Consider the following 26,422-nt stretch of genomic DNA (forward strand, 5'->3'; position numbering starts at 1 on the left):
AGCAATGTATCAATGTTTCAACCACAGTGACGAAACGACGCTTAAATTCCTGTAAATTCTTCCTGAACAGCTACAAACCATCCTTGCAAGACTTCACATGATTCCGTTTTTGGTCAAGCGTGAGCAGTCGCGGAACCCATCTTGCGGATAGCTTTCTCATGTCCAAATGTATATGCAAAATATTATGTATCTGTTCATTCGAGATGCCCACAGCACTAGCAATCTCACGCACCTTAACTCTTCTGTCATCCATCACCATATCATGAATTTTATCAATGATGTCTGGAGTCGTAACCTCCACAGGGCGTCCAGAACGTTCATCATCACTTGTGCCCATATGGCCACTCCGAAATTTTTGAAACCACTTATAAACTGTTCTAATCGAAGGTGCAGAGTCACTGAAATGTTTATCAAGTTTCTCTTTAGTCTCCCGAGGAATTTTGCCTTTCTTAAAGTAATGTTTAATCACTACACGAAATTCTTTTTCGTCCATTTTTTGACAATCACACGACTTCCTTGATTCACACGAATGCCAACCACGAAGAAATAGACCAATACGGCTGAAACTTTGCGTGCTTTCTTTCCGAAGATGCTACTAACTAAGCATGACCTCGATACGCGCCGGGGTTTCCATCTCTCAGACTTTGCACGGACTTTTCAAACGCCCCTCGTACCTTGCCCATTGTAACTAACACTACTTGTAGCTCATTTGTCAACTCTGTAAACTAGCTGCAAAAATCATTGTAACACTTAAAGGACCCCTAATTGTATAAGGTGGTGAGTTGTATGTAAAATAAAAGATTAAGAATAAAGAATTATTTTTTCATAAAAAAAAGCTTTCTGTGACTGATTAATGTTACGATAGTTGTTGGTTGTAATGTCTGCGTACAAGAGTATTCTTTTCATGTAAGCTGAACGCTCTTGTAAACAAACGTACATTCTACCATTAGTCATTGGCTGTACTGTTCACACATCTGGTGTCGTGAGACCACTGGAAGTAGACCTTACTAACGTAATAGCTATTTCGTTGTTATTCTAATGCGAATGAAATTCTGAGACACGCTAAAGCGTCGAACCTCTTAAGTTTCTTTGCTAATCACATTGCTAAACGTTTAACTCGTGTAGTTCTAATGTCAACTCTTATTGGACGGTTGGTTTGGCTGTGCCTGTCGCTCGGAAGCGCGATCCGAGCGAGCCACTGCGAGGTGGACGGCGCTGTTGCGGGTTGACTGCGTCGTTGCAGTAAGCAGTGGGTTTGGTTTATCATTGCCTGACAGTGCCGAAACAGCGTTGAGAATATTTATGACGAGGCCAGGCACTGCAGCATCTCGTGAAAGCAGATGATAAAAAACTACGTAAGGTCGAGTGTAGGTGAAAGTAGACTGTCAAATTTGGCTACCTAGTCGACAGCACACGACAGAGCTGCTAAACTGAACTTCCGTGATATAATCAACGAGTTTACTTAACTCGAGGCAGGGAAATGCAACGTAAAATTAGAACGAAAACAAATTTTCTGAAAAGGGATATTTTTCTCAACTCTCAATATACCGATAGCCTACTCTCTTTTATTTCTTATCAATAATTTAGGCACTATTAACGACTTATAAGAAGCATATAAAATCGATTTCGTATTCTACATCAGACTAAAGCCAATGTACAGTAAATGCCGCTAACGATAAGATACAGATTTTGTTTTACTTGCAATTTTATTTAGAAAGTTTATACAGTATGCGATTTATTTACCGACGCGCTATATTTAATATGTTGTGAGCAATATTTTTATCAAAGCAGTTTTTTTCAGTTATGTTTTTCAGTTTTTTTAATAGTTATTGAACCTACTTACAAAATTATAGGTTCGCTAAATCTGCATAGAAATTTTTATCTAAAATTGGACGGTTGGCGGACAGCGGGGGGGGGGGGGGGGGTAGGAGTGGTGGCGCAGCGTTGGTGGCAGTTCTGCCAGGGCCGCAGCATTTCCTAGGTACAGCTGTGCCCTCTGGGGCGGGAATGAATTGCACGCTCTTTGAAGGACAGTATACCACAAGCGCTACTCGCTCCTGGCTCCTCTCGAGTGAGGAGAAAGCCGTGCGTCATAGCCAGCAGCCTGCACGTAGTGGGGTCACGATGACTTCGCCCTTACCGCATGGATCCAAGGAGATACGGCAGCGTTCGACAAAAGGTGGCTATTTATTTCTATGCAATCCAAGGTAACTACTTATAGGCTCCGTGCGTAGCTATGGGATGTTCTTTGAAGTGTGGAAGTATAGGCGACAAAAAAACAAAAAAATCGATACATAGGATTTTTGAGTCTTACCGAGTCTTGCTGATATTTGTTCTATGAGAAGACTATCATTATTAAGTTCCATACAAGTTTTGTTAAGACATTTGTATAGTTTTAATAAGGAACATTTTAACATTTTCTTTGCTTTTAAATTTTAAAATTGGTGCGTCATTTCTGTGTATAGGCTGCATTGTCGTTTCAGCGTAATACGCTTGCTTCTTATTTGTTTTAGGCATCTCATTAAAAATAGGAGTTTTGATCAAATATTGTCACTCAGTCTTTCTCTTTTTCACCGATGGGGTTTAGCATTTGAAAATAGCCTCTCAAATGGGACAGAAGTTACAATTACACCCAGTTAGTGTCTTGCTAAAACGTGTGATGATGGGTATACATGCCTAGGAGTGATGGGTACACATGCCTGAGACAGACTTTGGCATATTTCTGAAGGGCTAGCACTGTGTTTGTTTGTTACAGATGTTGACAACTAGTTCGTAGCAGAGATCATAGGCGTTCCCGTTTTATTGACTGTATTCACTGCAGGTGACTTGTTATCTGACCATATCCCTGAAGGATTAGTTCCAAAAGGTTATATGGTTTTCTCGTTTTGTCACACTTAGCATTACTTCTATCAAATTTTGTAAAGAATCTTAACACTCCACTTTCAGGAACCGTAACTCACTACGCTCGAAATACTTTACAAAACGAAGATTTATTTGATAGGATGTGTGAGAAACAGTAAATGGTGTACCAACTATTTTTGTAGTTTGAGGGGGGGGGGGGGGGGGATGGAGGGAGAGGGTCTTGCTCAAGCAAACCTAATCACTGATGGCTGGCGGAGGGGGAGAATCAACCAGACCTTACCACTTATTCCTTCTAATGTGAACTAGACATATGCCTTTCAACAAACTCGATACGCACACATATATGACGATATTATGAAACGATGTATCAGGCAGTCAGTGCTAAAGTGTTCTACAAAGAGAGACAATTCACTGACATTAAAGGTAGTAAATATGGACTCTGCTTTGCGGAAGCAATTTCGTTCTTTTAATTTTAAAGTCATCATATAGCTGGAAAGACATGACTTCTATTTTGAGACCACCTGTAGACAGGAATTCAGATTTATTCTACCGCAATATCAATCGGTCATAGATAAAAGTGTTATTATTATTACTATTGTTATTATTGCCGGCCGCTATGGCCAAGCGGTTCCAGGCCCTTCAGTCCGGAACCACGCTTTTGCTATGGTCGCAGGTTCGAATCCTGCCTCGGGCATGGATGTGTGTGATGTCCTTAGGTTAGTTAGGTTTAAGTAGTTCTAAGTCTAGGGGACTGATGACCTCAGATATTAAGTCCCATAGTGCTTAGAGCCATTTGAACCATTGTTATTATTATTATCATTATTACTTTTTCGCAAATACAGTGGGTCGCGTCTTAATAGAAAATGCAAAAAAAAAAAAAAAAATAATTGCTCTGAAAAACAGAACGTATTTATTTTGTTTCTTTTAGATTCCAAAGATCAGATACAATTTCCGAACGGTGTTTTCCTTCCCTCAGTTCGCAAAATAAGTTCTTTCATCATATTCATACGATTAATTTTCCCAGCCCCGTCTTGATGAACGCATACGTGAGTCTCGACTGTGCCATTGTTGATATGAAACAAGTTTTAAGTCGTCGCCTTGCACTGAATGACCACTTAGAGGATTCTGACGATATTGGAACTGTCATAATCAGAATGATCAGGCAGATAACTTTCTGAAACAGTTCTTGAACCCTGCTACGTTCAGCAGTAAGTTGTCTTGCAATAGAGGATACATTACACAGTTGCACTCCAGTCGTAATGGTTCGCTGTAATTCGAGCTGTGTGTGAAGTCAATCTATTTAAAAGTCTGCAGTGTGTACTCCAAACAACTCTTCCAAAAGTCGTGTAGAGAGGGTTTGTTTAGGATTACATAGCTCGCAGTGTTTCAAATATTCCACTGGATCAACTTATACTCTCTTAGTCTCATACCTCAAAGTCTCTTTTTTATCCATTCATGAACGGATCATGAGAAGAGGAACTGCTTGTTTGCTTTGATGTTAGTTACTATTGGTCTAATTTTATCTTAGCTGACTATACAACAAATATATAAAGCAAAAGGTGTGATGTATATTCGTAGCCTCCACTCTGTAACTGAAGTTTTTAATATTATTAAGTGCTTTTTCAGGACGTTTTGACTCATATTTACGGAAGATTCTAGTTCAAGCTTTTCAGTATTTCTGGTACACTCTTCCTGAGCTAAACGAACCGATTTATATCACGCATACTTGTAAAGTATTCCAGTACTCACCCTATAGGCGTTCGATAAATAATTTCTCTTAGACGACCTGTACTTTAGTAGAAGCCAATAAATAATTCTAAGTTTGCATTTTGCTTCATCTACAGCTGTGACAAGATCTTTCCACTTCCCTTTGCACTGTTACGCCATTGGTGACAAATGAATTATGTTGTCAGAGGATAGCACAATTTTACGTTTCGTAAAATGTACAATTTAGCCGACTTTTATGTACGTAATGAATCAGTTTAAATCTTTGTACCAGGTTAATAGTTTGACTCAAGAGGACGATAATACCACGGTTGTCATCCTCGTACGCAATCGTACCATCTGCGAAAGGTATGATATTTAAAAAAGTAGCACTGTCCGCTAAGTCACTTATACTAACAAGTAAGTTTATTGATGCTCCCAACATCGATTTTGTAAGCGGATTTCTCGCTAGTACTTCCGGTTGGTCACGTAAAAACTCTAATAACGATTCTGGAGGTAAGGTTCTAGCTGCCGGACTTCCTCTTCCACAATCGATTTTAGGTCCCACATCAATGCACAATCGGTTTTGAAACGTGCTTGGGTTGTCAGGTTCCGTATTTATGTTAAAAATTTTCGAGTAATCTGGACGAAGTGACTCTTTCTGCAATGAATCATAATCAGAAATGTTAGACTGAGCATGAAGTTGTCTACCTCCAATATTTAACTGAAGAGAGACTCCATTGTGTTGACTAAGTCAGAAACCGGAAGAAGTGATATTCAGAGGCCTTTATTGTAAAACAACTGTTAATCGAAAAAACGATATTTGACCGATCTACAAAAATCACTTCTGGCCTTAACTTGTAAAAAGAACATTGAAAAACGGTTTCCGAAATTCAGTTTACGTCTTGCCGAAATTGTGTCTCATGTAAATGTAGCGTTAGTGTGTAACATTAACATTATTGGCTCTTCAGGACTTTATTGATGAGCATTTCTCACTGTCGCAGTGAGGCTTGTGTGTGCATGGTACTCACTTGGCTGGCAAGCAGCAGCTATTTATAGATCTTAGTGATTTGTTGAGTGCTTAACGTCCATTCTCTAAAGACCGTTTACATCAGCGAATTTCTTGTCTGAGTTTATCGTTAGTGCGCATGACATGCGAACATGTCAGTCACGTCGATGATCGATTTATTATGGTGCCTGAGTTATTCTGAAATTCTGCTTTTTGCGGAAGATTGCACATGCGCGCAAACTACACAGTATATCCCTTACGTACTAACTTTGTTTCCATTGAGTAATCTGTCTTCAGGCACAAGACGCGTGATCGCAGCTGCTGTTTGAATTGAGCAACTCGCCAAGAGGGTCTTCATTGGTAACTGTGGATAAATTTGCGCCGGTTATTTATACATTCCAATAAATTTATATTTATTTGTGTTTTATAACTACTTCGTACTTCACAAAATTAGACAGGACAAATAATTCCTTAGTGACGCTAATCGGTGCGTATTCGGAAATACAGAAAATCCGATCACAGTAAGATAATTTTATAACGTCTTTAATATGCTTTGTTCCTTGAGGTAGTTCGTCACTTACTTTGCTTCTGTCGTTATCAGAGTAAATCTGGAAAAGTCTGTTGCTTAGCATGTTGCTAAGTAGGTTTGTGAGTTTGTATTGGGCCTTCTCCTTTTCAACTTATATATTTATGAGCTGCCAGCCACAATCTCAAGGAAATTCATATAAGCTGATGACATGTGTTTGGTAACCCAGAGCTCCAGTTTCACAACGGCTGAAAGCACATTAACTGCCAACATGGAAATCTTGGACACATACATCAGGAAACGTTGCCTCCGCCTAAACCCTCAGAAAACTGTTACTTCAGCATTCCGCGTACGTAACAGACACTCTGACTATAAACCAGAAGTTAAACTCCGAGGACAAACCTTGAAATACTTCAGCACACCGAAGTACTACGGAATAACACTCGATAGGTCCCTAACTTTCCGACAATATCTCTCCAACGTGGTCGCAACCTTCTGTGGTTGCAGCGCTCAAACCCTAAGATCAACTGCTTTGGCACTATCATACTCTGTCGCTGAATACTATTGTCCAGCTTGGATAAACATTGCTCACTGTAGCAAGATAGATGTGCAACTCAACCAGACAATGTGACTTATCGTGGACTCAAACTGCATGGCTACCAGTTTTAAGTAACATCCAACCTCCAGCTCTACGAAGATCCGATGCTCTACTGAAGATCTGGAGAAACATTCAGAAGAACCCCCAGCTACCCGTACACAGCGGTATATTAATAGCAGAACATCAGCGCCTGAAGTCAAGAAAACCACCTTGGCGAACTGCACGACATCTTGAAGCCTCCGACTTTAACATCAACGAAGTATGGAGAAGTCAGTGGGAAGAATCGTCAGTGTTCAACGGTCATCTGGTTGAAAAGCCTCCGTGCGAGTTCCAGGTTTCACACTACCCTGACGACAGTGGTGAACCATCAACCCCATCCGAACCGGACAAGGGAACTGCGGATATCTAAAGCACAAATGGGGCTGGGCAACATCTCCTGATTGTGACTGTGGAGCTGCCCTGCAAACAATTAATCACATTGTTGGTGAATGCCCGAAACGAGCCTTTGGGGTATCAATAAATGACATCCACCATGCATCAACTGAAGGGCTCACATGGATCAACAGATTCGACTTAGAAATCTAAGAACTTGTGTAATGTGTAGATAATTTAGCGTAATACTTTGAACATTTGATTCTGCACATGTATTTTGCTTGTCATTTCTTACACTGTATACTCTTAAAATTATGTATTTGATCCAAGCTCTGTATCATCATACGATAAATAAAATAACAAATATGCTTTGTTGTTTTTCCATCGTTGTGCTATGAATAGATACAAACAGGTATAGACACGTGTAGAGACATGTCACTGTAACATCCAGTAGCATACAAGGAGCTGGACAGTGATAGAGGTAATATATCTGATTAATGCAGACCTGTGTCAGACCAGGTAGTGAACTGGCAGTTCGCAGGCAGCCGATGGCGAGCAAGTCGAAGAAATTTCTCAGGAGGTGGTCCCAATAGAGTGCAAACAATACTTTCCACCCAGTGGTCGTAACACAGAAAGTAATTACGAAATAATTAGCAGAATGGGGACAGAGTGACCCACTCAGTTGGCGTCAGCCTGGAAGTCTGATAGTTTCCACTCAACGATTTTCTCAAAAATTTGAATTAGTTACTATCTTCTGGTCGCACTTAATCAACAAAATTACTGTATATTCCCCTCCCACCTTCTTTTCTTTGCAAACAACGACGCACCAAACAACTTTCTTCTTTGTTTCTGTAGTTTTTATTTCCATTCAATACGTCAATGAATATTGCTGCTGCTGCTGTTTCCACAATGGTTCTTTTTGCTGCATGTAGAAAATGTTGAAAAAAGTAGTCACAATTAAAATTCATATTGTCAGACACGCAGTTAGACAGTACACAGACACTATGGCATAAAGAAGTGTAAGAATCATTAAGTTCCCTCTAAATAACTGTCATACATATAAGATAAAGACATGACATGCATCCTCGAATATCCAAATATGAGCGATGACTGAACAACCGACAGTACCCGGTAGACAAAATTTTACTCCAGCGTGTAAATAAAAACGATTACACGCTTCATGCGAATCCCAGAATCAGGAATGCGAGGAACAATGCACCAAGACGCACTGGCGTGTAGTCTCCTTCAGTGAGTGGTCAAATTAGATAAGGAAGTCTCTCATACAAAAAGGACTTCAGAGATTACTGTATGGACGATTTGGTAACGAGGAGATCTTGCAAGACTCACACATTAGACGGAATGCTGAAAAGCGTCACACGTAGCTCGGATTTCGACAGCCTAAATGCCGTCTTGGACTGAAGAAACTGAAACACACTGGTGGAAAATGGACTAGGGAATGAAACGGTACATTTGCAGACTAATTATGCAACTTATGTGACGTGTTGATCAATGAGATTCATAGAAATATTTTTTGATAAAAATGTTTGGAAAACTACAGTACCAAGAAAATTATTTTCTCCGTAGCTTCTTGATCTAAATTCGTATGTTGTGAAGGTATACTCTTGTCTTTCGCATCCTGTAACAATATGTTAAGGCATCAAGCATTTGGGATAAGTAAAAAATCGCTAAAAAAGTTGAACTCACGGGGCTACTTATTTTAGGATTTGGAAATTCGTGGTAAGGTCTTATGGGACCAAACTGCTAAGGTCGTCAGTCTCTAAAATTACACACTACTTAATCTTACTTAAACTAACTTACGCTGAGGACGACCGACACACACACCCATGCCCGAGGGAGGACTCGAACCTCCGACGAGGGAAGCCGCGCGGACCGTGACAAGGCGTAAGACCGCGCGGCTATCCCGCGCAGCTGTTTTAAGATGTTATTCGTTTAAACTGCCACAAAGACTCCATTTGGAATACATGTCTCTTGTCAGCTACAATCTAAAACACTTGTTGACCTTTTGGGGTTTGTGGAATGTGCCATGTTGAAGGGTTTTAGGAGATTAGGATAAGAAACCTATGATGAACAGTTTGTTAGCTCTACATTCAGTTTCTCTCTAACAAATATAATTTATTTCCGTAATGGGTGGACTCAAAACCTACCTTTCCTAAGTAGTTTTAGGAGAAATTTCTTAAAAGAGTTTTCTTATCTATGATCTTACGTATCTCACATTATCGTTTAGTGGTTAGAATCTCCGAGACGAAGAAAGGATGGAAGATGTCCCAGTATATGTGAATTATTGAATGATGTAAGCAAAGTGATTACGTGGATGGAGATCCAAAGTGAATCAAATCAGTCCCAGTACATGTGAATTGTTGAATGATACAAGCAAAGTGATTACGTGGATCGAGATCAAAAGTGAATCAAATCATATTCCGTTGTTGTACCTGACAATAAGCTCAAAAGAAAATGTGTCAAATGACGCGGTAAAAACATCTCGTTGCCTTCTTTAAATCAGTGAAAAAATGAACCTGCAGTGACTTAAGACGGCATTGTAAATATTCGCGTATTTTGTAGCGTAGGTCCATTTTGTATCCCGTAGAACAATACAGTATTTTAGATGGAACTATAACTATTGTAGTGCTATCGTTTGCTCGCCGTTTGAGAGATGTTTATGTAACTGCTATGTATTGTTGGTTTTTAAAATATTTTACTTATTATGTTCTTCAAATTTAAATATTGTATAATATTTAATATAGTATTGTGTAATAAATAGTACACATTTCCAAAGTTTACATTCTTAGTTTGGCATTCCACAGCTCATTCTTGATGTACCGTCGATACGCTGCACCGCAGGGATATACAAGTTCCCCCAAGTGCCACATTATATCGGGCTTCTTCTCTAATTTTAATTTAATTGTTATTATTGTCAACTAATATTGTAATTTTTACCACTATTTAGTTAGAATGTACGTGTAAAACCCTGGTTCGATTTGATAGTGGATCTGAAGGCCGTAATCTGATCAGGTTAAATTGATAATAAAAAACTCAGTACAACATTTTTGTGATAGGTCAACTTTATACAGGGCGTTAAAAATGTCGAATATTTTGAGAGGCCATAGTAACCATCAAAACATGAAAAAAAGTTCAGTAAACATGGGCTCTTAATGGATACCTTAAGAGCATTGAGCATCTCTTCCACTAAAAGCTCTTTGCTTTCTATATTTTGGATGGAGGTAATATGGACCGGAACAGGAAAAAATATTCAGTAAGCATGGGCTCTAAACTGCATATCTTGAGAGATATGAGCACTTGTTCAATAGAAGAGATGTGTTTCACAGTAGCGAAGATGAACAAGTGCCCATGTTTAATAAACTGTTCCTTCTCGTATTGATGGTTACTACCACCTATAAAAACGGTTTTTAATACCCTGTGTATTCAAAAATATACACTATACAGACGAAAACAGAAATATTACGTATGATGCCTACCATTCTCAGTTAGGCGGAAAGTCATGGCTCTTTCTGCTTATATTTGAACTGAGCAGGGTAGGTGGCGTAGTGAGTAGGATTCGCATACGAGAGGGGTGGATTTCAAATTCCTGCCTGGTTGTTCTGCTTTATTGTTTTTCATGGCCTCTTTAGTCAAATAAAGCCAAAATCACGGGTTTCAACATGACAGTTGTCTCCGAGATACTAGGACATGACAATGTTTAACCATTTAACAAGATTTCTAAAGACTGTTTCAGCGACGTATGTGTTTCTGTACTGTAACGAAAGAAGCTTTCCTGCTTCTTTGCTGGTTTTATATCTTTTATCCATGCCTCTGAGTGCTATTGCTACAGTCATGGTTCTTTAGAAATAATGGATACAATTAACAGTATATTTCCTACTGTTGTTGCGTAAGAGTATTCTCTTCACTGGATAACGTTAGATAACAAACGTGAAATTCAGTTTCACTTTCCGTGATAAAAACGCTGTGTTTGCGCGGTGCGTCACCTGCGCGACGCGGAGCTATGTGGAAGTGGATGTCTGGCCAGACAGCCAGCAAGCGGCTGCCGCCGTATACCACTTCCTCCGCAAGCTGGAAACTTTCTCCCCTTGTAAAATGTCTGCTGCAGTTTTTTTTCCTATACGTCACTCAACGAACAGAGACTCGACAGAGCCACAGGAAGAACAATACTGTCATCATTAACCCACTACGTGAGCACAGAACGAATGCCGTAGACTAACAGTCCCACACTACGAAACTTCTCCCTCTTGGATGACGGCCTTTAATACACTTCGCTAGAAGCATAGTGACGTCGAACAGGTATGAGGTATCTGGAACAGAATTTCTTTCAAACAAAACAGCATTAATTCCGAAAGCACCGATCATGTGAAATCCAACTCTGCTTGTCTCACGCATCACACCTAAGACCTTGGATCAAGGAAGTCAGGCAGATGCAATATTTCCTGACATCCGAAAAGTATTTGACTCAGTACCACGCCGACCCTTATTACGGGAAGTACAAAGGTAAAGGGTACAAAGTGAAATTTGTGACTGGATTGTGAATTTCTTGGCAGGGAGGACACGTTATAGTATCCTTATCTATATAAACGATTTGGGAGGCAATATGAGCAGCCGTCCTTGGTTGTTTGCAGATGACGCTGTCATTTATCGAATAATAAAGTCATCAGAAGATGAAAACAAACTGCAAAACGATTTACAAAAAATATCTGAATGGTGCGAAAAGTAGCAGTCGACCCTAAATAACGAAAAGTGTGAGGTCATCCACATGAGTGCTAAAAGGAATTCGTTAAACTTCGGTTACACGATAAATCAGTCTAATCTAAAAGCCGAAAATTCAACTAAATACCTAGGTATTACAATTACGAACAACTTAAATTGGAAGGAATACATAGAAAATGTTGTGCGGAAGACTAACCAAAGACGATTGGGAAGACGCTTAGAAAATGTAGAAGACTAACCAAAGACGATTGGGAAGACGCTTAGAAAATGTAGAAGACTAACCAAAGACTGCGTTTTATCGGCAGCACGCTTAGAAAATGTAACAGACCTACCAAGGATACTGTCTACACTACGCTTGTCCGTCTTATTTTAAAATACTGCTGCGCGGTGTGGGATCCTTACCAGATAGGACTGACGGAAAAAGTTCAAAGAAAGGCAGCATGTTTTGTATTATCGCGAAATATGGGAGAGAGCGTAATAGAAATGATACAGGATTTGGGGTAGACATCATTAAAAGAAAGGCGTTTTTCGTTGCGACGGAATATTCACAAGAAATTTTAATCGCCAACTTTCTCCTCCGAATGCGAATATATTTTGTTGACACTGACCTACACAGGGAGGAGCGATCACCACCATCGTTGTTGTTGTTGTGGTCTTCAGTCCTGAGACTGGTTTGATGCAGCTCTCCATGCTAATCTATCCTGTGCAAGCTTTTTCATCTCCCAGTACCTACTGCAACCTACATCCTTCTGAATCTGCTTAGTGTATTCATCTCTTGGTCTCCCTCTACGATTTTTACCCTCCACGTTGCCCTCCAATACTAAACTGGTGATCCCTCGATGTCTCAGAACATGTCCTACCAACCGATCCCTTCTTCTAGTCAAGTTGTGCCACAAACTTCTCTTCTCCCCAATCCTATTCAATACCTCCTCATTAGTTACGTGATCTACCCACCTTATCTTCAGCATTCTTCTGTAGCACCACATTTCGAAAGCTTCTATTCTCTTCTTGTCCAGACTAGTTATCGTCCATGTTTCACTTCCATACATGGCTACACTCCATACAAATACTTTCAGAAACGACTTCCTGACGCTTGAATCTATACTCGATGTTAACAAATTTCTCTTCTTCAGAAACGATTTCCTTGCCATTGCCAGTCTACATTTTATATCCTCTCTACTTCGACCATCATCAGTTATTTTGCTTCCCAGATAGCAAAACTCCTTTACTACTTTAAGTGTCTCATTTCCTAATCTAATTCCCTCAGCATCACCCGATTTAATTTGACTACATTCTATTATCCTTGTTTTGCTTTTGTTGATGTTCATCTTATATCCTCCTTTCAAGACACTGTCCATTCCGTTCAACTGCTCTTCCAAGTCCTTTGCTGTCTCTGACAGAATTACAATGTCATCGGCGAACCTCAAAGTTTTTACTTCTTCTCCATGAATTTTAATACCTACTCCGAATTTTTCTTTTGTTTCCTTTACTGCTTGCTCAATATACAGATTGAATAACATCGGGGAGAGGCTACAACCCTGTCTCACTCCTTTCCCAACCACTGCTTCCCTGTCATGGTCCTCGACTCTTATAACTGCCATCTGGTTTCTGTACAAATTGTAAATAGCATTTTGCTCCCTGTATTTTACCCTTGCCACCTTCAGAATTTGAAAGAGAGTATTCCAGTCAACATTGTCAAAAGCTTTCTCTAAGTCTACAAATGCTAGAAACGTAGGTTTGCCTTTCCTTAATCTTTCTTCTAAGATAAGTCGTAAGGTCAGTATTGCCTCACGTGTTCCAGTGTTTCTACGGAATCCAAACTGATCTTCCCCGAGGTTGGCTTCTACTAGTTTTTCCATTCGTCTGTAAAGAATTCGTGTTAGTATTTTGCAGCTGTGACTTATTAAACTGATAGTTCTGTAATTTTCACATCTGTCAACACCTGCTTTCTTTGGGATTGGAATTATTATATTCTTCTTGAAGTCTGAGGGTATTTCACCTGTCTCATACATCTTGCTCACCAGATGGTAGAGTTTTGTCATGACTGGCTCTCCCACGGCCGTCAGTAGTTCCAATGGAATATTGTCTACTCCGGGGGCCTTGTTTCGACTCAGGTCTTTCAGTGCTCTGTCAAACTCTTCACGCAGTATCATATCTCCCATTTCATCTTCATCTACATCCTCTTCCATTTCCATAATATTGTCCTCAAGTACATCGCCCTTGTATAGACCCTCTATATACTCCTTCCACCTTTCTGCTTTCCCTTCTTTGCTTAGAACTGGGTTTCCATCTGAGCTCTTGATATTCATACAAGTCGTTCTCTTATCTCCAAAGGTCTCTTTAATTTTCCTGTAGGCAGTATCCATCTTACCCCTAGTGAGATAAGCCTCTACATCCTTATATTTGTCCTCTAGCCATCCCTGCTTAGCCATTTTGCACTTCCTGTCGATCTCATTTTTGAGACGTCTGTATTCCTTTTTGCCTGCTTCATTTACTGCATTTGTATATTTTCTCCTTTCATCAATTAAATTCAATATTTCTTCTGTTACCCAAGGATTTCTACTAGCCCTCGTCTTTTTACCTACTTGATCGTCTGCTGCCTTCACTACTTCATCCCTCAGAGCTACCCATTCTTCTTCTACTGTATTTCTTTCCCCCATTCCTGTCAATTGTTCCCTTATGCTCTCCCTGAAACTCTCCACAACCTTTGGTTCTTTAAGTTTATCCAGGTCCCATTTCCTTAAATTCCCACCTTTTTGCAGCTTCTTCAGTTTCAATCTGCAGTTCATAACCAATAGATTGTGGTCAGAAACCACATCTGCCCCTGGAAATGTCCTACAATTTAAAACCTGGTTCCTAAATCTCTGTCTTACCATTATATAATCTATCTGATACCTTTTAGTATCTCCAGGATTCTTCCAAGTATACAACCTTCTTTCATGATTCTTGAACCAAGTGTTAGCTATGATTAAGTTATGCTCTGTGCAAAATTCTACAAGGCGGTTTCCTCTTTCATTTCTTCCCCCCAATCCATATTCACCTACTATGTTTCCTTCTCTCCCTTTTCCTACTGACGAATTCCAGTCACCCATGACTATTAAATTTTCGTCTCCCTTCACTACCTGAATAATTTCTTTTATCTCGTCATACATTTCATCTATTTCTTCATCATCTGCAGAGCTAGTTGGCATATAAACTTGTACTACTGTAGTAGGCATGGGCTTTGTGTCTATCTTGGCCACAATAATGCGTTCACTATGCTGTTTGTAGTAGCTAACCCGCACTCCAATTTTTTGATTCATTATTAAACCTACTCCTGCATTATCCCTATTTGATTTTGTATTTATAACCCTGTAATCACCTGACCAAAAGTCTTGTTCCTCCTGCCACCGAACTTCACTAATTCCCACTATATCTAACTTTAACCTATCCATTTCCCTTTTTAAATTTTCTAACCTACCTGCCCGATTAAGTGATCTGACATTCCACGCTCCGAGCCGTAGAACGCCAGTTTTCTTTCTCCTGATAACGACGTGCTCTTGAGTAGTCCCCGCCCGAAGATCCGAATGGGGGACTATTTTACCTTCGGAATATTTTACCCAAGAGGACGCCATCATCATTTAATCATACAGTAAAGCTGCATGTCCTCGGGAAAAATTACGGCTGTAGTTTCCCCTTGCTTTCAGCCGTTCGCAGTACCAGCACAGCAAGGCCGTTTTGGTTAATGTTACAAGGCCAGATCAGTCAATCATCCAGACTGTTGCCCCTGCAACTACTGAAAAGGCTGCTGCCCCTCTTCAGGAACCACATGTTTGTCTGGCCTCTCAACAGATACCCCTCCGTTGTGGTTGCACCTACGGGACGGCCATCTGTATCGCTGAGGCACGCAAGCCTCCCCACCAACGGCAAGGTCCATGGTTCATGGGGGAAGATCACCACCATAAAAAAGGGAAATCAGAACTCGTACGGAAAGATATAGGTGTTCATTCTTTCCGCGAGCTGTACGAGATTGGAACAATAGAGAATTGTGAAGGTGATTCGATGAACCCTCTGCCAGGAACTTAAATGTGATTTGCAGAATATCTATGTAGATGTAGATGTAGACAAACGTAGAAATAACTTGAGGCGGCCCCAGGGAAGTGTGATGAGACCCTCGCTGTTTGCTGCTAACTGGAACTGGTCATGCCATACAAATATCTGTGTGTAATAGTTTGTAGGAATATAAAGTGGTACGAAAACGTACGCTCAGCAGGTGGCAGACTTCGGTTCATATGTAGAATACTAGGGAAATGTGATCAGTCCACGAAGAAACAGCTGTGTGAGCTGTCCTAGAATTTTGCTCAAGAGCATAAGACCTGCACCAAACAGAACTAACAGGAGACGTTAAGTGTTGACAAAGATGGGCATCGCGAATGGTCATGGGTTTCTTTTACCCATGGCGGAGCGTGACGAGGATGCTGAAAAAACTGAACTGGTTCAAATGGCTCTGAGCACTATGGGACTTAACTTCTAAGGTCATCAGTCCACTAGAACTTAGAACTTCTTAAACCTAACTAACCTAAGGACATCACAAACATCCATGCCCGAGACAGGATTCGAACCTGCGACCGTAGCGGTCGCGCGGTTCCAGACTGTAGCGCATTTAACCGCTTGGCCACCACTGCCAGCACTGAACTGGTGTACACTTGACGGCAGACGCAAACTGCCTGTGTAAGTCTGCTTACACAGTTTCAAGAACCAACTTCAAGTGATGAATCTAGCCATATACTGGAACCCACTGTGTTTTGTTCCCGTAAAGACTGGAAAAACAAGATTCGTGTAATAGCAGCACGCACAGAGGCGTTTAAGCAATCAAACTCTCCGCGCCCCACACGTGAATACAACGGGAAGAAGCCCTAATAACTGGTACAACGAAGTTGTACTTCCCAGTGGTTTGCAGAATACTGCTTTAGATATACTCTGTTCAGTCAATAGCCAGAATAACCACCTTCTGCAGCGTGTACCGCTGCGAGACGTGGCCGGCCGCTGTGACCGAGCGGTTCTAGGCGCTTCAGTCCTGAACCGCGCGACTGCTACGGTGACAGGTTCAAATCCTGCCTCGGGCATGGATGTGTGTGATGTCCTTAGGTTAGTTAGGTTTAAGTAAGTTCTAGGGGACTGATGACCTCAGATGTTAAGTCCCATAGTGGTTAGAGCCATTTGAACCAAGACGTGCAGGACGAGAGTCAGTGAGTTTCTGGAAGATACCGACAGGGATATGGAGCCACGACAACTCCAGTGCCGTGGCCAGATGCGCTAGGTTTCTGGGTTGAAGAACCAAGTCCCATCGAGGTGGTTCCACATATTCTTGATTGGGTTTAAATCCGGGAAGTTTGGTGGCCATAGGAGTAGGGTTAACTCATTCTGGTGATCTTCGAACAACGCACATACGCTGCAAGCAGTGTGACGCGTCGCGTTGTCCTGCTAGTAGATGCTATCGTGCCGAACAAAAACAAACTGCATGTAGAGTTGACTCGATCCCCACGGATAGATGCATACTTGGGACGGTCCATTGTGTCTTCGAGAATGACGAGATCGTCCAGAGAATGCCACGAAAACATTCTCCAGTCCATAACACTCTCTTCCGGTTGCAGGATGTTGGCTTTCAGACTTTTCACACCGTACACACGAAAGGCCATCTATGCAATGGAGCATAAAAAGCGATTCATCTGGAAAGGCTACCTGTGAGCACTCCGTGGATGTCTAGTTGCGGTAGTGCTGTGTAAATTCCAGCCTTCGTTGCCAATGGAAATGGAAATGCCGTGTGGCTAGGGCCTCCCGTCGGGTAGACTGTTCGCCTGGTGCAAATCTTTCGAGTTCACGCCACTTCGGCTACTTGCGTGTCGATGGAGATGAAATGATGATGATAAGGACAACACAACACCCAGTCCCTGAGCGGAGAAAATCTCCGACCCAGCCGGGAATCGAACCCGGGCCGTTAGGTATGACATTACGTCGCGCTGACCACTCAGTTTACCAGGGGTGGACTTCGTTGCCGATGAATATCAGTCAATATGGATGCACGAACCAGGCCCGCCGGCCGGTGTGGCCGAGCGGTTCGAGGCGCTTCAGTCTGGAACCGCGCGACCGCTACGGTCGCAGGTTCGAATCCTGCCTCGGGCATGGATGTGTGTGATGTCCTTAGGTTAGTTAGGTTTAAGTAGTTCTAAGTTCTAGGGGACTGATGACCTCAGATGTTAAGTCCCATAGTGCTCAGAGCCATTTGAACCACGCCCCTGCTGCCGTTGCCCATACGCAACATCGTTCGCTGAACGGTTGATGAGGAGATACTGTTGGTACCGCTGCGTTCCTCTGGGCACTCAGTTGTTCAACAGTCGCACGTGTATTCGCCCTTACACATCTGCGCAGCCGACATCCATTGCCTCGGCGCCGGTTTTGGATAGCACCGGTTTGTCATGTGCAATAGACTTTAACGATGGCGACATGTGAACAGCTTGCAAACTTAACCGTTTCTGAAATGCTTCCACCCTTGGCCCGAAAACCAATGATCATGCCCTTTTGGGCGTCAGATAAATCGCTCCGTTTCCGCATTGCGACAGTGACCGCACCGTCTCACGCGTCCCCCAACACGCTTCATATACCCTCCACTGCGAGTACTGCCACGTGCCGTCTGTGAGTGGTTATCGCATGTTGACGTCGAATATTGGCGGTGGTCACATTAATATTACTGGACTGTGTAGATACGAGGGATGGAACTTTAATAGAGGAAACAATTTATTTACAGCTCGTGCAAAATAGGTACGTGTTTCAAAGTTTTCTTGACTTTCAAAGTAGTCATCAGCATTGTGTACAACCCGTTGTCAGCGATGTGGAAGTCGTAGGATACTCCTAGCAGTGCCAGTTGTGTTGACAGTTCGAGCGGCGCGGTCTATTGCCCAACGAATTTGTAGCAGTTCTGAAGTGAATGGCGTGAAGTGTTTCCTTCAGTTTAGAAATCGAGTTGAACTTACGAGGGCATAAGTCAGGGGAGTGCAGTTGGTGGTATAGCACTTAGCAGCCCCATCAGTCAAACAAATCAGTAACAGCTTGCACTGTACGCGCTTGAGCATTGTCTTGCAAAACGATGGTCAGGTCCTGCAGAAAGTGTCACCACTTCTGTCTCTATGTTGTTAATTTTTGGAACACAACCTACGACCACCTTAGAGACAGAAGTGATGACACTTTATGCAGGACCTTACCATCATTTTGCAGGAATGTGCTCAAGCACGTACAATGCAAGCTGTTACTGATTTTTTGACTGATGGGGCTGCTAAGTGCTATACCACCTACTGCACTCCCCTGACTTAAGCCCTCGTAAGTTCAACTCGATTTCTAAACTGAAGGAAACCCTTCACGGCATTCGCTTCAGAACTGCTACAAATTCGTCGGGCAATTCACCGGGCCGCTCGGACTGTCAACACAACTGGGACTGCTAAGAGTATCCTACGACTTCCACATCGCTGGCAACGGGTTATACACAATGCTGGTGACTACTTTGAAGGTCAGTAAAACTTCGAAACACGTACCTATTTTGTACGAGCTGTAAATAAATAGTTGCCACTATTAAAGTTACAACCCTCTTATATATGTAGATGTATATGCAAATGGCTTACACCTGATGTTACTTCCACATCAAGCCTCTGCGAGCTCGTGACAAATGAGGACAATGGATGTCCACATCAGTGGAGAGGAAGACAATTTGGAAACATAACTTTTTGGCCTGTACGTAAGTGTAGTAAGGGAGACGAGAAGACAAAAACCTTCATGTTAAGAATAGAATGAGTCGGAATTGCTAGTGTCACCAATTTAATTTTGGTTGTGTCAAACATGTGATGCAGGAAGGGAAAGAGCAGTTCAGAACAAGGAAAAATACACAGGGATTAAAACTCTTCACCAAGGATCCACACACTATAACGCTTCTTCTCAAATTAAAAGAGAGTTAGAACTGTTAAATGGAAACTGCTTAGTACGGAATTTAGAATCTACATCTGAATGGATTCTCTGCAAAATCGCACTTAAGTGCCTGGCAGGGGGTTCATCGAAACACCTTCACAATAATTCTCTACGATTCCAATCTCGAACAGCGCGGAAAAAGGGAACACTTCTGTCTTTCCGTACAAACGCTGATTTCTCTGATTTTATTATGATCATCATTTCTCCCTATGTAGGTCGGCGTCATCAAAATGTTTTAGAGTTCCGAGAAGAAAGCTGATGATTGAAGCTTCGTAAGAAGATTCCGCCACAACGGAAAACGCCTTTGTCTTAATGATGTCCACTCCAAACCTTGTATCATGTCAGTGACACTCTCTCCCTTATTTCGCAATAAGGCGAAACGTGCTGGTCTTCTTCGAACTTTCTCTTTGTGCTCCGTTAATCCTATCTAGTAAGGATTCCAGACCGCGGAGTAGCATTCAGAAAGAGGGCGTACAAGCGTAGTGTAGGCAGTCCCCTTAGTCGATCTGTTACATATTCCTAGTGTTCTGCCAACAAAACGCAGTGTTTTGTTTGCCTTCCCCACAACATTTTCTATGTGTTCTTTCCAATTTAAGTTATTCGTAGTTGTTATTCCTAGGTATTAAGTTGAATTTATGGCCTTTAGATTTGACTGATTTATCACGTAATCGAAGTTTAACGGATTCCTTTTAGCATTCGTGTGGATGACCTCCCGCTTTCCATTATTTAGGGCCAATTGCCAATTTTCACACCATACAGGTATCTTTTCTAAATTGTTTTGCAATTTGTTTTGATCTTCTGATGACTTTATTAGACGATAAACGACAGCATCATTTGCAGACAACCTAAGACGGTTGCTCTGATTATCTCCTAAATCTTTTACACAGATAAGAAAAAGCAGAGGGCCTATAACACTACCTCGAGTAAGCCAGGAATCACTTGTATTTTACTCGACTACTTTCCGTCAGTTGCTCTCTCGGACAGGAAATCACGAGTCCAGTCAGATAACTGAGACAACATTCCATAAGCACGCAATTTCACTACAAGCCGCTTATGTCGTACAAAAGCCTTTTGGAAATCTAGAAATAAGGAATCAATTTGAACTCCCTTGTCAATAGCCTTCAACACTTCGTATGTATAAAGAACTAGTTGATTTTCAAAGAACGATGTTTTCTAAATCCGTGTTGGCTGTGTGTCAATAGACCGTTTTCTTCGAGGTAATTCATAATGTTCGAACACAATATATGTTCCAAAATACTGCTGCATACCGACGTTTATGATATGGTCTTGTAATTTAGTGAATTATTGCTACTACCTTTCATGGTTAGCTGAATTGGGGGTAGGGGACCAAACATCGAGGTCATAGGCCACATCGGATTAGGGAAGGAAGTCGGCCGTGCCTTTCAGAGGAACCGTACTGGCATTTGCCTGAAGCTATTTAGGAAAAACACGGAAAATAAAAATCAGGAGGCCCGGACGTGGGATTGAACAGCCATCCTTCCGTATGGGAGTCCAGTGTGCTAACCACGGCGCCAGCTCGCTCGGTCTACCTTTGTAGAATGTTGGTGTGAGCAGTGCAACGTTCCAGTCTTTGCGTACGGATCTTTCGTCGAGGGAGCGGTTGTATGTGGTTCTTAAGTATGGAGCTACTGCATCAGCATACTCTGAGGAACCTAATTGGATAAATTATGGTAAGATAAATTATGCAAATACGAAACCAATGAAGAGTTGTGAAACAGAGAACATGGTGTTGTCAGACCGTAGGTGTAGTGACACAATTACGGTGGCTATCTGGGAAGACAGATTACCGAGTAGTGTTGTCAGTATGTCTCTGTCGCATCCCCAGATGACGAACAAAACAGTCCTCACCAGACATGGCCATGTCTAATCAATAATGTGGAGACAACCTGCTGGACACATCAAAAGCATACGAAATTTGGATACAAGACAGGAATAATATAGAGAAAAAAAAGGCGATTTTAGATTCGTAAGGAAACGCACCGGATACCAAGACAAAAGGAACTAGGGTATTATAAAGATTGTTGAAGAAGTACAACAAAATCTGAAATGTCGTAAAATAAGATAAATGTACGGAAACATAGAAAGAGCCACTAAGGTATTTAATAAGATAAAGCAGTTTGTGCAGGATCAACAAGTTAGTACATTATCTGATTAATAGTATACGGACATCCCTATGCAAAGCAGAATTGACCACGAGGGGCGGACCAGCCAGTGTAAAAGGAGGCGGGGAGTATTATGTCGTCAGTAGAGAAGCAGTAAGAGCAGAATGATTCGGTCAGAAGAGCTCAATCACTTCGAACCTGGGCCAGTCACTGGATGTCACATGAGAAATAAATCCATTAAGAACATTTAAAACCTTCTAAAGCTGCCCAAGTGGTCTGTCGGCGACATGATTGTGAAAATAAAACCTGAAGGAACAGCCATAGCTAAATCAAGACCAGGCATGCCTCATATACAGGCAGACAGGGACAGTCGAGCATTGTGTAGGGTGGCTGTAAAATTCACATGAAACCAGTGGAAGGAATCACTCGTGAGTTCCTAAGCGCTGCCAGCAGTCCATCCAGCACAATGACCAGGCATAGGGAGTTACAAAGAATGTGGTATAGTGGTGAAGCAGCTCGTCATAAGCCACACATTTGTCGTCAGTGCTAAGCGACACTTGAGGTTGTGCAAGGAGCAACGCCACTAGGCAGTGGATGACTGGAAATGAGTGATTTGGAGTGGTGAATCATGCTATACCCTGTGGCAGTCCGATGGGTTTGGGTTTGGCGAATACACGGAGAGCGCAGCCTACCACTAGGTTGAGACCTGGTACTTAGGGAAAGGCAGGATTCGGTGTGGTCGAGGTCGTAATCAGTTACCGTTGGTTGCTCAGTTTAAAAAGAAAGTTCACGTACACTTTATTTGGAAACAATTCCAAATGAAGAGTGACAATAAGGAACAATTATCGAATTTGACTGTTAAGACACAATGTCTAATTTAAAAAAATCTTAAGCAAGTTGCACTCATGGCTGAAGGCCTTATTGACCAGAAATTCAAATTATTGCTGGAATATCATTCGAGAGAAGAAAGATTCACAATACAAGAGAAAAAAGTGATGTGCATTACAAGGCAGTGGCTCATTGTTTGTCAATTTTCTGTAATTTTTCATGTCAAATAAATGCTTCAAAGTGTATACACAAAGGTTGCTGTGTTATATGTTAGATCCCACCCTCCGTTAATGTGATGATCTTATAACATCATAAAGATGTGCATTTGTTTGTCGAATTTCACCTCACGTTTGCTGCACTATATCAGAAACTGAAAAGAGAAATAAAATTGCGAGTACTCATAAACTACCCCTGACAGAAGAAAACCAAAAACAGTTTTTAATTCAGCACTCAAAATACAACTAGGATCACAATATTTTTTATCAGAAATAGAAAAAAAGTTTTTTTTGTAGAACAGTGTTATTTGTCGGCTGAAGGCCCCAATAGCAATAACTCAAAAAACAATTTGACGGCTGAAGGCCTGGATAGTAAATTCTTAAGAACCAGTTAAACTTCTCCAAGAGATACTAAAATATTTTTAAAAAAGATAATCATTGAAATTTCGCAATTAAGAGACAATATCTCATTACAATTTTTTAAGACTAACTGCATTTACGGCTGAAGGCCTTATTAACAAGAAATTCAAATTATTTGTCAGCTGGAGGCCCAGATAACTCAAAAAAACAGTTGGACAGCTGAAGGCTGGATAGAAATTTATGAGAAGCAATTAAACTTCTTTGAGAGATATTTAAAGAACAATCATCAACATTTCAGTGTTAAGATATTTTGTCTAATTAAAATTTCTTAAGACAAGTTACACTCATGGCTAAAGGCCTTACTAACAAGAAATTAAAACTCTTTGTCAGCTGAAGGCCCAAACAGTAATAATTCAAAATTAAAAAATATTTTTTAAAAAAGAAAAACAATCATCACAATCTGACCAAATCAAGAGAGAAGTGGGCCTCAGACAGTGCTCCAAGGATCGACCTGGGAAAGTCACTCAACTTTGTATACCATGAAACAGGCAGTCAAGAGTTGTACCACCTAACCGGATGGCAACTCATACTAGTTTAAACGCAGACCAACACTCTTACAAAATCTAACATCTGATAACCAATAAAACGATGGAATAACCCAGGCAAGGCAGAACCGGTGGACAGCACTGCGTCTTCAGAATCCAGTTTTTAGAACATCCAGAAGCAGAAGGAAACACTATGACCAAGGTAGTCCAAAAGAAACAAAATATCCGAACCACAATCAATGAGGCTGTTGAACTACACGCCTTACTGGACAGCAGCAACAAGGCGAGGAAAGGTACACTGCTGCAAAAATAGCTAACCTCCAGGGCAGGTAACTGGGGCGTTAGCGGCCACTAGGCAGAAAACTACAGCTGGTTGAGCTTCACCAATAATAACATAAGGACTTCAATGATTAACAACGAGTGGAAGACGGCTAATTAATTTCGCCAACTCCAACACTCACTTGTTGCTCTTCGTCTCAGCGACCCTGCGAGCAGCAAAGAGCGAACAAATGGCGTGATCTCAAAATAGGATGTTTCACTGCTGGGTTAATGTTCGCTCAGCTCAAACGTCCTGGGTCCGGTGGACAACGAGGTTGTCGCCCTCGCAACTACAGCTCCTTGATCTGGCAGTGGCTGCGTGCTGCCAGCGGTCCTGGTATGTCCTCGCGCTGTTGAACCTCACTGCTGCTGCGTCCCAACCGAACTCCCCGCCACACTCCACCCTGGTAAACACTTGACGTCCCTCCAAAGATAATACCACCGTCCTAGATATCGATAACCGCTGCTGCTGCCACTCACGGACAGAAAACACTAGCAAACATAGTGGTGCCAGTAAACACAAGAAGAAAACGAGACGCCACTATCTCTATTACACGATGCCAACCTATCAACGGCACCAACACGCGTTGCAACATGGGTCATAGGTGTAGTGCCAACAGCGAAGTAGAGTGGCGATGATGTTACGGAATGGGGATGTTTTTCGTCGTTAGCGTGTGGTCCCTTCATTGCGCTTAAGAAAACGATAAAGGCAGAAGGATGTCAACACATTCAACGGCGTTGTGAGCTGCACACAGCAGAGAAACAGTTCGCAAGCGATGATTAACATAAAAATGCGTCTTGTCATAAACCGGCATCTGTGGAGGTCATGGTTTGTTGACAATAAAATTCCTGAAGTGGACTGGCTTGGCCAGAATCACGACTTGAACGCCTTCAGGATGAGTTAGAAAGTCGTCTTCGCTCCAGACAGCAGTGTCCCACATCATAATCTTTTCTGGCTTCGGCTCTTGAGGAAGAATGGACTCCAGTTCCTCCACAGAAATTCAGACACCTCATTGAAAGTGTCCCCAGCAGAGTTCAACTCACCGTAAAGGCGAAGAGTGGATACAACCAATACTAGTGCACGCTAATGGGAGTCCGGATACCTTTGATCATGTAGTATATGTATGCAGAAACTTATTCTGGATGCGAGTTTCTTTCATTCAGAGGATGCGATGGAACATGTGGTGGTAAACAAGCAAATTAATCACTGTAAAATGTCTTATGTAGCACTTATGCAGGGTGTTTCAAAAAGAATATGGGCGCGCGGAGTGGCGGCGCGGTTTGAGGCATCATGTCACGGACTGCGCGGCCCCTCCCGCCGGAGGTTCGAGTCCTCCCTCGGGCATGGGTGTGTGTGTTGTTCTTAGCATAAGTTAGTTTAAGTAGTATGTAAGTCTAGGGACCGATGACCTAAGCAGTTTGGTCCCTTAGGAATACACACACATTTGAACATTTGAAAAAAAATATGCGTATTAGAAAGTATTATTTAGTCCAGACTATCGACCGCTGGGGTTCGGCTCGGCTATTGCAGAAACTAATACATAGTCTAGTTTATATTAATAGCCACTAGATGTCAGTTGTCTTTTGTTTTTCTTGGTAACCGTCATATGTTTAAAATGACTACTCAGCAAAGGAAGTCGTTTTGTGTTCTCGAGTTTGCTAAGTGCAATTCCATGATTACAGTGCAAAGACGTTTCACGTTGAGGTACCAAATTGATCCTCCGAATGGGTGGAACTTTCGTAAATGGTATCGACAGTTTCTAGATTTAGGATGTGTATGTAAAGGAAAGAGTCCTGGCCGCCCTCGCACGAATTCAATCTGCTTTCCAATGTAGTCCTTCAAAATCAACTCATCGTGCCAGTCTGGAGTTACAATTGCCTACAACAACAATTTGGCGTGTTTGCAGATATCGGTTGGTTATGAAGCCATACAAGTTACAGCTGTTACAAGCTCTGCGTCCTGATGACAAACTCAAACATGTTGCATTTTGTAACTAGATTGTTGATGCTATTGACAATGATAACACTTTCGCACAACGCATCGTGTTCAGTGGTCAAGCGACTTTCCATGTTAGTGGTCAGGTAAACAAACACAGTGTTCAAATTTGTGGCCTACAGAACCCAAATGCAGCCAATGAATATGTACAAGATTCGCCGAAAGTCAATGTATGTTGTGCGATATCCCGATCATCTGTTTACGGCCCATTCTTCTATGATGGAAACACGGTTAACGGTC

This window comes from Schistocerca americana, chromosome 5 (genome assembly GCF_021461395.2).
Source record: "Schistocerca americana isolate TAMUIC-IGC-003095 chromosome 5, iqSchAmer2.1, whole genome shotgun sequence".
NCBI lineage: Eukaryota > Metazoa > Arthropoda > Insecta > Orthoptera > Acrididae > Schistocerca > Schistocerca americana.